This window comes from Rhinatrema bivittatum, chromosome 4, assembly GCF_901001135.1.
Source record: "Rhinatrema bivittatum chromosome 4, aRhiBiv1.1, whole genome shotgun sequence".
NCBI lineage: Eukaryota > Metazoa > Chordata > Amphibia > Gymnophiona > Rhinatrematidae > Rhinatrema > Rhinatrema bivittatum.
This window is the reverse complement of record NC_042618.1, coordinates 209,548,963-209,563,990: the sequence shown is the minus strand read 5'-3', so window position 1 is coordinate 209,563,990 and position 15,028 is coordinate 209,548,963.

Here is a 15,028-nt window from a genome sequence, read left to right as displayed (position 1 = left end):
TCATTTTGGTTGCCCTTCTCTGTACCTTCTCCATCGCAATTATATCTTTTTTGAGATGCGGCGACCAGAATTGTACACAGTATTCAAGTTGCGGTCTCACCATGGAGCGATACAGAGGCATTAAGACATTTTCCATTTTATTCACCATTCCCTTTCTAATAATTCCCAACATTCTGTTTGCTTTTTTGACTGCCGCAGCTCACTGAACCGATGATTTCAATGTGTTATCCACTATGACGCCTAGATCTCTTTCTTGGGTAGTAGCACCTAATATGGAACCTAACATTGTGTAACTATAGCATGGGTTATTTTTCCCTATATGCATCACCTTGCACTTGTCCACATTAAATTTCATCTGCCATTTTGATGCCCAATTTTCCAGCCTCACAAGTTCTTCCTGCAATTTATCACAATCTGCTTGTGATTTAACTACTCTGAACAATTTTGTATCATCTGCAAATTTGATTACCTCACTTGTCGTATTTCTTTCCAGATCATTTATATATATATTGAAAAGTAAGGGTCCCAATACAGATCCCTGAGGCACTCCACTGCCCACTCCCTTCCACTGAGAAAATTGTCCATTTATTCATACTCTCTGTTTCCTGTCTTTTAGCCAGTTTGTAATCCACGAAAGGCCATCGCCACCTATCCCATGACTTTTTATTTTTCCTAGAAGCCTCACATGAGGAACTTTGTCAAATGCCTTCTGAAAATCCAAGTACACTACATCTACAGGTTCACCTTTATCCACATGTTTATTAACTCCTTCAAAAAAGTGAAGCAGATTTGTGAGGCAAGACTTGCCTTTGGTAAAGCCATGCTGACTTTGTTCCATTAAACCATGTCTTTCTATATGTTCTGTGATTTTGATGTTTAGAATACTTTCCACTATTTTTCCTGGCACTGAAGTCATGCTAACCGGTCTGCAGTTTCCCGGATCGCCACTGCCACTGAGTCACTGGACCAATGCTTGGACTGTGTTTGTGTAGATCTCAGAACCAGAATAGCAAGGCAGGACTGGGGAGCAATGGCAGGGGGAGGGGAGAGGTGGGTGTCCCAATACTGAAATAGCAAGGATTGATGAAGGTGAGGACTGAAGTGTATTTTAAGTACCTATGCTAGACCTGACTGTAGTACATATCAGTTTCTCATTTCTGTCTAAACTAACATGATATTTATTTATCAGGCATTTTGTGAGGCACGTGTCTTGTCTGTCAGTACCTGTGCACAAGTACAGCAGTGGGCTGTCACAGAATGAATGGAAAGAAGTGAAGGGGTGAACGGCAAAGCACCTGAATTTCAATTGAACTGAAAGGTTTTCAGTCAGGTGTGACCCCTCCATTCAGAGACCAAACAATGTCTTTCCTGCCACAGCTTGGAACCTGCATAGTCTAGCATGATCCTTCTTTTGTAATATTGATAAGTGAATGCTGATGTATTACACAGACAGAGAAGCCTGGGGCCAGGGCTCAGGGCTTCTAATGATGACTAAATGGGGCGCAGATATTTACAGTAGTTGTCAGAGGACAAACATTAAAATATAGATACACTGAACCTGACCAGAGGTAAAGATGACCAGATCCATCAAGTCTGCTCATTTTGTTTGCCTACTGCAGAACAATGGATTCTATTTGGTTTTACCCTTACTTCCCCTCCACTAATGATCCTCTGTGATAACATTTTTGCTCCTGCCATCTGCATTGGGAGGCTGCTCCATACATTTGCCATCCTTTCTGTAAAGGAATATTTTCTTATATTACTCCTGTATCGTCCCCCTCATATCATGATCTGTTCTATAATTTATTTTCCCCTGAAATAATAGAAAACTGCTGAGCATTTTAAGTATTTGAATGTCTCCATCACAACCCCTTCTCTCTCTTGATGATTAATACATCACCTGCACAGAGGAATTATTGTCTCCTTTTTTTCTGTTTTTATACCTCTTCCTATGTACCACAGTATTCCAAAGGCTTTCTTGCCAGTGTCTTATTATACTGTTTAGTAATTTTGAAGTTATTGGATATGATCATATTCCTCTCCTGTTTACTGGTACATCACCCACTTCCTGTTCCCTTGATTTTCTCAGCCCCACATTTGTCACTGCCTTTTTTTTGTATTGAATCATAGCTACTACAATATCAGATAATTCTCAAATACCCTTAAAATCTAAAGACTGAGTGTGGCAGCTCTATAGTGAACACAACCAAAATATATATACACCAAGTGTCAAAATGCAGGAAAAACCACTAATATAATCAATATTGTGCTTTTAAGAAAGGATCATCATAATAAGCACTACTGGTATTCATCAGCATACCTTCATTGCTTTTTGTTTAATCATAAGTCCAAAGTCTATTTTTTTGTATATATTTCTTATTGCAAATAAAATTATTATAGATCAATTTAAATTGACTTATCTTTTATACTAAGTAAATTTGTTGTGGACATTCCTTTTTCTTCAATAAATATCCAATGTTTGCATCACAGCTTCTTTTTTTCTTCTCAATGGTTGTAACCCAACACATGTGTTTCGAAAGATTGTCTCTTGCATCAGGGGTATCTTTATAGTGAAACTTCCATATTGTTTAGCTGTAGAAAAAGAACATTGTCAAAATGCATCATCAGCCTCTAGTTCAACACACAAATTACCACACATACCTTTTCAATGTTTGTACAGCAAGCAGGGTACCATATTCAAACTTCACCAGTCATAGTGGATTCCGTCGGTAGAACTAAATATGTCTCTGATGTTGGGCAACTAGCCAACATGACCAATCACATAAACATTTGGTTGTGATATCAGAAGTAACCATGATTAAAAATATCAAATGAAAATTAAATGACTGAATACCATTCAAGTTCAGCATTTAAACCGTTGAGGGCTACAGTATTAAGTTAAAAAATCCAATGCTGCTCCCGAAGAGCTAATTTCTTTGAACAACTCAGTTCCCATGGTGATAATAAAACTTGATCAATGACCCACCATTTGAGATTGGAAAACCCATGTGACATTTCCTTACAATGAGAAACCAATGGGGCATTTACTTTGCTAGTCGCTATACAATTTTCATGCACAATTAGACGCGTATGGATCATCCACTTCATCCTACAATGTGGATATCTCATGTGTGCCATTAAACCAACTTATAAAAGAGCTTTTAACACCCAGTGGAACTGGCTTTTATTAGATAACCAAGAAAAATCAGAAGGTTGTCTGGTTTGTATTACAATTTTCACTTTTGTCTAAACAAGTGGTGGACATATTACATCCTCCCAGGCCTGTACATCCAGATGATAAAACCTAGAAAAAGTGTGTAAGGAGGACCACGTAGGTAGGACCACAACATTGGGCATATGGTGTTAATCAACTGACGCACTTGAGACATCGATCTCTGGATCCACACGTCCGGTAGGAAAACTTTGTCTTGTCCCATGTTGAACCGGACCCCCAGATACTCCAATGACTGGGATGGTTGAAGATTGCTCTTGGTCAGGTTCACCACCCAACTGAGCTCCTGCAATAAGGAGATCACCTTGTGTGTCTCCAGGCGGCTCTCTTCCTGAGACTTGGCTCGAATCTGCCAGTCATCCAAATACGGGTGCACCAGGATTCCTTCTTTTCGTAAGGCCGTTGCTACCACCACCATAATCTTGGAAAATGTTCTGGGAGCAGTGGCTAGACGATTAACCCCGACAGCTACAGAAGGGAAGTTCATTTGTTTTAAATATATACGCTTTAAAAAAAATCAAAAAAATTCTTTTGAACATTGAAAACTAATATATTGGATGCTAGCTGATTCAGACCAATGATTAAAAGTGACCCAAATGAAGTGCATGAAATACAAGTTTTAACTTGTGAGCACTATGGGTGGTATGATGGTCCTTAAATTTACAGTCTAAATACATATAAGCATTGTTACATACAGCTTTATAAGTTGAAAAATTTCTCAGTACCACGTCTCTTATTTAGATTGTGCCAATCGTGGGATTACATAGTAAGAGAATATTTGGATTAGATTTTAATTACCCCAATATTGACTGGGTAAATGTAACATCAGGACTTGCTAGAGACATAAAGTGTTGTGTTCCACGGTCTCCTACCTGAACCCTGATGGCAGGTCACCGCAGCAGCATCGGGGAAGGCTGCTGGCTCTGGTGCCCATCGTTTCCCGCTCTGGCGCGGGTCTCTGGGGTGGCCGTCGGGTTGGGGGCCGTCCTGCTCCTCCCTTGCGGCGTCGGGCGGCTTTCCTCTGTGGTCCGAGGTCCAAGATGGCTGCCGCCATCTTAGGCCCGAGGCCATGCCTCCTTACTAGATTTAAAAGGACCTCATCCCTTTAATTGCTTACAGCTGTTTCCAATGCACTGGACCAGGGGAAGTATAAAAGGAGACTTCCTCTGCTCATTCCTTGACTCAGCAACTTCTGTGGTTGGTCAGGTCTGCTTGCTTCGGTGAGTCTTCTTGTGCTTCAGATCCTTTCTTCCTGGTTCCTGTCTTGTCTCAGTGATTCCTTGGTTCTTGACTTCGGATTGGCAAGTAGTGATTCCTGGTGTGTGACTTCGGACTGGCAAGCGGCGATCCCTTGGTGCGTTACCTTGGACTGGTAAGCGACGACCCTCTGGCACTTGACCTTGGCTTCTTCTGGACTATTGTATCCAAGGGCCCACCTAAGTCCCAGCGGCCCGGGTCCCTATGGGCTCCTCCTGGGGAGACCGCGGGCTTCCAGTGGCGAAGACACAGTTGGCTTCTTTGATGTCACGACTCTTCCTCTGCCTCCACGGTCACCTCAGTCTCCAGTGTTGAGGGTCAGCAGATCACATCCTCTGTTCCGCCTCGCCACCAGACGGGAGAACCTAAGGATCCACCTCCTAAGGTATACCTTCCCCCATCGGCCCAAGGGTTCACAAGCCTGAGCATAACATAAAGTTCCTGGATGTAATAATGACTGCTTCATGGAGCAATTGGTTCAGGAACCAACAAGCGAGGGAGCTATTTTAGATTAAATTCTTAGTGGAACGCAGGATTTGGTGACAGAGGTAACGGTGGTGGGGCCACTTGGCAATAGTGATCCTAACATGATCAAATTTAAATTAATAACTGGAAGGGGGACAATAAGTAAATCTACAGCTCTAATACTAAATTTTCAAAAGGGAAACTTTGATAAAATGAGGAAAATAGAAAAAAACTGAAAGGTGCAGCTGCAAAGGTTAAAAGTGTTGAACAGGCATGGACATTGTTTAAAAATACAATCCTAGACGCGCAGTCCAGGTGTATTCCACGCATTAAGAAAGGTGGAAGGAAAGCAAAATGATTACCGGCATGGTTAAAAGGTGAGGTGAAAGAGGCTATTTTAGCCAAAAAAACATCCTTCAAAAATTGGAAAAAGGATCCATCTGAAGAAAATAGGATAATCAAGTTAAGTGTAAAACATTGATAAGACAGGCAAAGAGAGAATTTGAACTGAAGTTGGCCATAGAGGCAAAAACGCATAATAAAAACTTTTTAAAATATATCCGAACCAAGAAACCTGTGAGGGAGTCGGTTGGACAATTAGATGAACGTTAAAGGGGCTCTTAGGGAAGATAAGGCCATTGCAGAAAGACTAAATTAATTCTTTGCTTCTGTGTTTACTAATGAGGATATTGGGGAGATACCAGTTCCAGAGATGGTTTTCAAGAGTGATGAGTCAGACGAACTGAACCAAATCACTGTGAACCTGGAAGATGTAGTAGGCCAGATTGACAAACTAAAGAATAGCAAATCACCTGGACTGGATGGTATATATCCTAGGATACTGAAGGAACTCAAAAATGAAATTTCTGATTTATTAGTTAAAATTTGTAACCAATCATTAAAATCATCTATTGTACCTGAAGACTGGAGAATTGCCAATGTAACCCCAATATTTTAAAAGGGCTCCAGGGGCGATCCAGGAAACTATAGACCAGTGAGCCTGACTTCAGTTGCAGGAAAAATAGTGGAAACTATTCTAAAGATCAAAATCGTAGAGCATACAGAAAGACATGGTTTAATGGAACACAGTCAAAATGGATTTACTCATGGGAAGTCTTGCCTAACAAATCTGCTTCATTTTTTTGAAGGGGTTAATAAACACATGGATAAAGGTCAACCAGTAGATGTAGTGTATTTGGATTTTCAAAAGGCGTTTGACAAAATCCCTCATGAGAGGCTTCTAAGAAAACTAAAAAGTCATGGGATAGGAGACGATGTCCTTTTGTGGATTACAAACTGGTTAAAAGACAGGAAACAGAGAATAGGATTAAATGGTCAATTTTCTCAGTGGAAAAGGGTAACAGTGGAGTGCCTCAGGGATCTGTACTTGGACCAGTGCTTTTCAATATATTTATAAATGATCTGGAAAGGAATACAATGAGTGAGGTTATCAAATTTGCAGATGATACAAAATTATTCAGAGTAGTTAAATCACAAGCAGATTGTGATACATTATAGGAGGACCTTGCAAGACTGGAAGATTGGGCATCCATATATAGCAGATTAAATTTAATGTGGACAAGTGCAAGGTGTTGCATATAGGGAAAAATAACCCTTGCTGTAGTTACACGATGTTAGGTTCCATATTAGGAGCTACCACCCAGGAAAAAGATCTAGGCATCATAGTGGATAATACTTTGAAACTGTCTGCTCAGTTTGCTGCAGCAGTCAAAAAAGCAAACAGAATGTTAGGAATTATTAGGAAGGGAATGGTTAATAAAACGGAAAATGTCATAATGCCTCTGTATCGCTCCTTGGTGAGACCACACCTTGAATACTGTGTACAATTCTGGTCGCCGCATCTCAAAAAAGATATAGTTGCGATGGAGAAAGTACAAAGAAGGGCAACCAAAATGATAAAGGGAATGGAACAGCTCCCGCATGAGGAAAGGCTGAATAAGTTGGGGCTGTACAGCTTGGAGAAGAGACGGCTGAGGGGGATATGATAGAGGTCTTTAAGATCATGAGAGGTCTTGAACGAGTAGGTATGAATTGGTTATTTACACTTTCAGATAATAGAAGGACCAGGGGGTATTCCATGAAATTAGCATGTAGCACATTTAAGACTAATTGGAAAAAATTATTTTTCACTCCATGCACAATTAAGCTCTGGGATTTGTTGCCAGAGGATGTGGTTAGTGCAGTTAATGTAGCTGGGTTCAAAAAAGGCTTGGATAAGTTCTTGCAGGAGAAGTCCATTAACTGCTATAAATCAAGTTTACTTAGCTAATAGCCACTGCTATTAATTGCATCAGTAGCATGGGATCTTCTTGGTGTTTGGGTAATTGCCAGGTTCTTGTGACCTGGTTTTGCCTCTGTTGGAAACAGGATGCTGGGCTTGATGGACCCTTGGTCTGACCCAGCATGGCAATTTCTTATGTTCTTAATGTCTTTTGTTCAAGGGTCTAGAGATGGCTAAGCCATGGGATCAAGGAGGATAAGGAGCCTGGAGTCTTTACTGGTTCTTTCTTGAAAACTAAGTACACTGGTATTATCATATAAAAGGACTAAGTGTAGTCGATTCTTGGTTTTGTTTCCTGGGCAGAGACAGGTTCTTTCTCTTAATAATTAGATCTGGACCTCCCTTGAGACTGATATATTAAACTCTTTGCCTCATTGAACACACAGTACTCCACATGGAGTGCAGTTTATTTTGTTGAGGTAGATGTTTAGAGAAGAAATCTATATACCGCCAGTAGGCCTGATTGTGTTAAACTGGCAACTTTTCCTTTTCCCTTGTTCCTCTGTGCTAGAAAGCAGTCTTCCCAGTGGGTTCAATTCAATTTCTGAGACTTTGGGGAGATTTTTTTGTTTAGGGTAAAAATGATAGAGCAAGGGGGGCAGCTCTCTCTTTCTGAAGCAGGAATAAGGAACTTTTGGCATACACCGGAGTACATGCTACTCACACCCTTTACATGCAGTGTGGATCACTGCTTGTCCATCTTGAATTCTGAGAAACACTCGACCTTTGAATCATATGCACCAAGAGCCAGGCTCACTGCTCTTAGCTCATGATGCTCCTCATGTGCTCACCTCCTGCTTTTATCACATCTGTTGTCAATCACTAATTACATTATAATGATGCAGACCACTTTACTTGTATATGTGCAGCTCAGCATTTTTCTTCATTTTTGGTGCACCGACTCCTGTTTACCCAAAATTAGAAAGAACATCAGCCATTTTAGGTGCATGCAGAAACTATTGTCCACAGGCAGAATAAGCAAAAAAAAAAAAAAAAAAGAAACCCTTAGCCCGATGTTTGGCACATTTGTATTTAGCTGGTTCTTGGTTTTGTTTCCTGGGCACAAAAATAGTCCTTTCCTTGGTTTTTTTTTTTTTTTGGTCCAGCAGTTTCCTCCTATTCTTTCTGGAACTTTATTTTCTGTATTGACTTCTTAGAATAGACAGTCTCCCTCCACTAAGCATACATGGAAAAACAGCCTGTAGACATTTGAGTAATGTAACATCCTCTATGGCATTCCTTTAGCAGACCATCATTAGGTCAGAGGAAAAGCTACAAGAAGCAGTCAGTGCTAGGAAGTGATCACAGTAGCAGGTGTTAGGACCTGGAGCGTGGATCCTTGTTCTGAGGTGGAGTCTGCACTGCCGTCAAGGATAGAACTCCTCGTCGGCCCCTACCGTCAGATGGCGAGGCCTGTTGCAGATGTAGATAGGACTTCACCCTGGAAGCACGTGAGCCCCCCAGGAGGAGCCCGTAGGGACACGGCCGCTGGGACTTAGGCGAATCCCTGAAGACAGAAGATGGTATGGATGCAGGCGCCTCCTGCAGGTCGTGGGTTCCAGACGACTGGCGCCTCCAGCAGGTCATAAGTAGTCTCTGTAGGGAGTTTGAAGAAAATCCAAAAGCTGGTCCAAGAGTCAGAGACCAAAACACAGTCCGCAGCCAGTCCAGGGGTCAAAGTCCAGAGCGTGGTCCAAAGCCAGTCCAAGGGTCAGTATCCAGAGAGCGGTCCAAAGCCAGTCCAAGGGTCGGTGTCCAGAGAGCGGTCCAAAGCCAGTCCAGAGGTCGGAATCCAAAGCACGGTCCAAAGCCAGTCCAAGGGTCGGTATCCAGAGAGCGGTCCAAAGCCAGTCCAAGGGTCGGTGTCCAGAGAGCGGTCCAAAGCCAATCCAGAGGTTGGAGTCCAAAGCGTGGTCCAAAGCCAGTCCAGGGGTCGGAGTCCAGAAGAATCAATCCAGCGAAGAGGGCAGAGCAGAAGCAGGATGAAGAACCAGGATACCAGGAACACAGGAACCAAGCAAGACCTCAATACCAAGGCAAGGACTGAATGCTCAGCCCTTGCCTTAAGTACAGGAAACCGGGGGAGGAGCTTCAGAGGGAGCCATGACACTTCCTGTCATGTCTCCTTTAAGAATTCTCTTCAGCCGCGCGTGCGGCCCTACGGGGCAGAGGAGGAGGAGCCAGAGTACCGCGGAGCCATGCTGCCAACAGCCCTAGCAGCGGTCCGGAGGAAAGAAGAGGAAGAAGGCTGCCTGCGTCTGCAGGCAGCCTCAGCATGCCGACGATCCGGGTGAGTGATTAGTGCGGACGACGGCCTCGCTTCAATTGTGGCCGACCGCGGCTGGCGGCCATGACACCTGGTCCCGGTCGCGGCCTGCCGCGGCCGACGCCGCTAACAGCAGGTCTGTAAATACTCTCTGTCTTTCTGAATAAAATGCAAGTTGTTATAAAGTCTATGAGTCTGTCTGGACTCTGCCACACAAACACAAGTTTTAGTGCCCTGGTAAACAAAGAAATAGCACAATTCAAGAAATACATGCCTCAGTCTGCAAGTCTGATTCCCATCCCTGGGCACGTGGTAATGGCAGGTGATGTTTTCAGCAGCTAGAGGTTTTTCAGGGCACAGTATGAGAATTATAAAATTGCAACAAGGCTGAATGAAAATGATAAGAAAATATGGGTTATGACCCTTGCAGCTGCAGTGTACAAAGACGACCAAATACTGCAGCAGCATCAGTATGTGCCACCACCAGACAGGAAAGATCCCTGCAAAATTTTGGATGCAGTCCAAAAGCATTTTCAGACCCCAGCAGTGTGATATAGGAGCATTTTCTCTTCCACAAATGTATGCAAGCATCTATAGAGACAATAAACCTATATCTTGCCAGGCAAAAAATGGCAGAGTCATGTGAGCACAGAGGTGGCTTATTGCAATCTGCTGCCTGAGGCGAGAGATAAGATGCTGCTCCCCCACCCAAGGCATGGCACAGATCAAGTCACCAACGGGCCGATACAGAAAAAGTCACGGGAGAGCGGGCGAACGCCCGCTTTCCTGTGCGCACGATTCTGTATTCAAATGAGGGCCCGTGGCAAAAAGAGGCGCTAGGGACACTAGCGCGATCCTAGCGCCTCTTTTTGGACAGGAGCGGCAGCTGTCAGCGAGTTTCACAGCCGACGCTCAATTTTGCCGGCGTCGGTTCTCAAACCCGCTGTCAGCCACGGGTTCGGAAACCGGACGCGGACAAAATTGAGCGTCCGGTTTTCAACCCACGAGCCGCGGGCCGTTTTCAATTTTTTTTTTTTTTTTTTACTTTTTTTAACTTTCGGGACCTCCGACTTAATATCGCCATGATATTAAGTCGGAGGGTGCACAGAAAAGCAGTTTTTACTGCTTTTCTGTGCACCCTCCCGGTAGCCGTTACCTCCCGGTGCCCAGAGAAATTAACGGCTACCTTTGGATAGGCGCTAATATCTCAAAGTAAAATGTGCGGCTTGGCTGCACATTTTACTTACTGTATCGCGCGGGAATACCTAATAGGGCCATCAACATGCATTTGCATGTTGCGGGTGCTATTAGGTTCAGAGGAGTTGGACGCGCGTTTTCGACGCGCTATTATCCCTTACTGAATAAGGGGTAAAGCTAGTGCGTCGAAAACGCACGTCCAGTCGCGGGTTAACAGTGCGCTCCGAGCACACTGTATTGTATCAGCCTGTAAGAAGGCATAAGGTGGGGGGGGGGGGGGGTTCCCCCTTGGAGTCTGGCCCTTTTGCTGATTTCAAATGCTGGGGAAAAGGGGGACACAGGGGTTAGAGTCCTAAGGAATGGCAAATAGAGTATCAGTGATAATATTTCTAGGAAGATGGAAACCAGAAAACCCTGAAAGAAAGATGCTTGGAATCCATAGGTCATTTATGGAATTTACACCAGGAGCATTGTAGCAGAACCTACACAGGCTTATCTGTTACCAGCTCCTTAATAATGCTCCAATTCTCTAAATCATAGTTCTCGATATAAAATATCTCATCAAACAAAACAAAATTTTTCTTTTAAAGTTTATTCTTATGCATTTAAAAAATAGGAAACAGTACTTAGCTCCAGTTTCAAAGCACCAAAACCAGTTTCATGCAATATAAATATCCGAGTACACCTTATTTATTGGTTTAGACAAAATCGTCTGAAAAAACCTGCCCGATGCTGGTCGAATTTCATTGTCTTTTTCAGGGGCTAATATGAAACAAGAGAGCACCCAGCAGAGATAAATGCTACGTTTTTGTTTTTTTGCATGTCTCAAAATGTAGATTGCGCCTTATAAGCCCCTGAAGAAGGCAATGAAACATGACCAGAGTCAGGCATGTTTTTTCAGATGATTTTGTTTAAATCTATGAATATGGTTCACACGCATGTTTATACTGCATGAAGCTGGTTTGGGCTCTTTCTCATTGAAGATAAGTACTGTTTCCTATTTTTAAATGAGTAAAAGGATACTTTGTATCAAGACCTATGATTAAAGAATTGAAGCTTTAAAAAGGAGGTAGTAACAGATAAGCCTGTGTAGACTCTGCTACAATGCTCCTGGTGTATGTTCCACTATATGAAGGTCTCATTCAGTAATAAATAGTTCTGCTCTTTTTGGTGGGGGATTTCTGTAGTAGCTATTGAACCGATTATCATCAAGATAAAATCTATTCATTAGGTCTATTGTAACATGTATGGGGTATGGGCTTGGCCTTCAGAAAACCATAACTAAACTGAATTACAATATAGTATACCTCCCATATTGAAACAGCACTAACTGCTAGCACTCAAGCAGTAACAACCCAGACTAGGAAAACAACAATGCAAATATTACACCAGGCCCTAAAACACCAATATAATTCCTATTAGGAAAACAGCTGCTATAGATTCTTAACTTAGAAACTACATGCTAGCAGGATACCTCACCTCAGTCACACATGCAGAAACATAGACAGACCTTCATCAAATTCAAAATAAAGAGACTATAAAGTATAAATAGAAACTTGCAGAAAAAACTGAACTGCAAACTGTAACAAGCCACTGTATTCATAAAATATCAAAACAAGAAAATCAAGAAATATATAACAGTCATAATAATAAAACCATACTAATAAAAAGAATACATATTTCAAAACAAGTGACAAATTTGTAACCCCACCTTCCTCAGGGGGGGGTCACCTTCCCAGTCTTGAGGAGCACAGGTCTAGATCTGCCAGGGTGGGGATCCACTCAAAATCTCAAGGTACCATGCGCTGGGGGGCAGGACCAACTGCGAGTGTAATCCATAGTTACCAGTTGTATGGTATTCAATGGCCTCTATTGGATATTTGTTATTTATATTTTTTGCTTCTATGTATATATGGCAAACAACACATAGGGGTAGATTTTCAGAGCCCTGCTCGCCTAAATCCGCCCAAAACCGGGCGGATTTACGCGAGCAGGGCCCTGCGCGCCGGGAAGCCTATTTTACATAGGCCTCCCGGCGCGCGCAGAACCCCGGGACTCGCGTAAGTCCCGGGGTTTTCGGAGTGGGCGTGTCGGGAGGCGTGTCGGGGGGCGGGGCCGGAGCGCGCGGCGTTGCGGGGGCGTGTCGGCAGCGTTTTGGGGGCGGGTACGGGGGCGTGGCTACGGCCCGGGGGCGTGGCCGCGCCCTCCGTACCCGCCCCCAGGTCGCGGCCCGGCGCGCAGGAGGCCCGCTGGCGCGCGGGGATTTACGCCTCCCTCCGGGAGGCGTAAATCCCCCGACAAAGGTAGGATGGGGGTTTAGACAGGGCCGGGCGGGTGGGTTAGGTAGGGGAAGGGAGGGGAAGGTGAGGGGAGGGCAAAGGAAAGTTCCCTTCTAGGCCGCTCCGATTTCGGAGCGGCCTAGGAGGGAACGGGGGTAGGCTGCGCGGCTCGGCGCGCGCAGGCTATACGAAATCGATAGCCTTGCGCGCGCCGATCCAGGATTTTAGTAGATACGCGCGACTACGCGCGTATCTACTAAAATCCAGCGTACTTTTGTTTGCGCCTGGAGCGCAAACAAAAGTAGGCTGTTCGCGCTCGTCTGAAAATCTACCCCACAGGGAATGCGTAAACAACAATTTCTCTAATAATCAAATATACCCACATACACAGAGAAATCTATGACATTTACAAATATTGTGCAATATTATTTATTGTTAAATCCAAGATGTAAACATATACACAATTAAAATTGGTGAAACTGCAATCATTCAACCATTCACACATTTAAAACCAACACACTAATGACACAATGTAATTCATACAATTTTTCACAATAAAGTGCAAAAAATGCCTCAAAGCACTTATAATAGAGAAACACGTTTTTTCATAAAGTTTCCAATCTATTCAAATACAATCGTATGCTCCATATATTTGTAATGTTCAAACCCTTAATCACAACAAGTGGGAGTGCTAATTTCATACACGCACACAGCGCTGTTCTGTAAAACTCCACCGCTTCTCAATTTATACTGAAGGGAGGGGGCTACCCCTCTATTGCATCATCCATATACATCTAGTCCAACAACGGATCCTTGTTTCACCCACGACTGGGCTTCCTCAGGGACATATTCATGAAAATCACAGGATATTTATTTATTTATTTATTTATTTGGCATTTTTCTATACCGATATTCTTGTAAACAAGTTACAAATCACCTCTGTTTACATTTGAACAATAAACTTTGCACAAGGATGCATTACATTGAACAGGGGGATCAAGACTTGGAGCCAAGCAAAACGGAGAAAAATAATTAGATAACTTGGTACGAGTAATACAACTGAGGAACAAGTGATGGAATATCTCTCCTCAAAGCTGCTTTCTTGTGATGTAGTTCAACAACGTTGCCTAATCTGAACCGTAATGTTCAACCGAGTTGGGCAAAAGCTTCACCAAACAGCCATGTCTTTAATCTTTTCTTAAAGTTGTTTGGGCATTGTTCGAGTCTAAGCTCTGGGGGGAGGGAGTAAAAACAGGATATCACCTGTTTTTACTGCTCTCAATCTAAACTTAAATGGAGTATCACTGTCAATGTATTTATATCGTATGACATAGTGAGGGCAAAAGTAGTGCCGGCACCATTTTGAATATTGGCAATACGGCGTGAGTGCAGGAGGTCGTTCCCGGACCCCCGCTGGACTTTTGGCAAGTCTTGTGGGGGTCAGGAGGCCCCCCCAAGCTGGCCAAAAGTCCCTGGGGGTCCAGCGGGGGTCCGGGAGTGATCTCCTGCACTCGTGACGTCGGGTGACAGGAACCAAAATGGCGCCGGCGCTAACTTTGCCCTGTCATATGGTAAGGGCAAAGGGCCACTGGCGCCATTTTTATTAACACAGCCGTGGCCCGAGAGCGGGAGATCGCGGGAGATCGCGCCGGGACCCCCCACTGGACCCCAGGTAATTTAAAACATTTTGGGGGGGTTCGGGAGGGTGGGGGATTTGTTTTAAAGGGTCGGGGTGGGTTTTAGGGTTGTTTTGGTGTGCCGGTTTTCCCGCCCTCCCCCGATTTACGATTTTTTACGATTTTTTTAAAAAACAAAACATGACGATCAGATTTCCCTCCCCCCCAGCCAAAATCAATCGTTAAGACGATCGATCTCACGATTCACATCCCTATTGGCTAATAGTGATTGGAAACTTTGCTAGCTTTGCTAGCTCAAACTGGAGACTTTGCTAGCACAAATTGGAAACTGGGAAAGAACATTGCTAGCTCAAATTGGGAACTTTGTTAGCACAAATTGGAAACTGGGAAAGA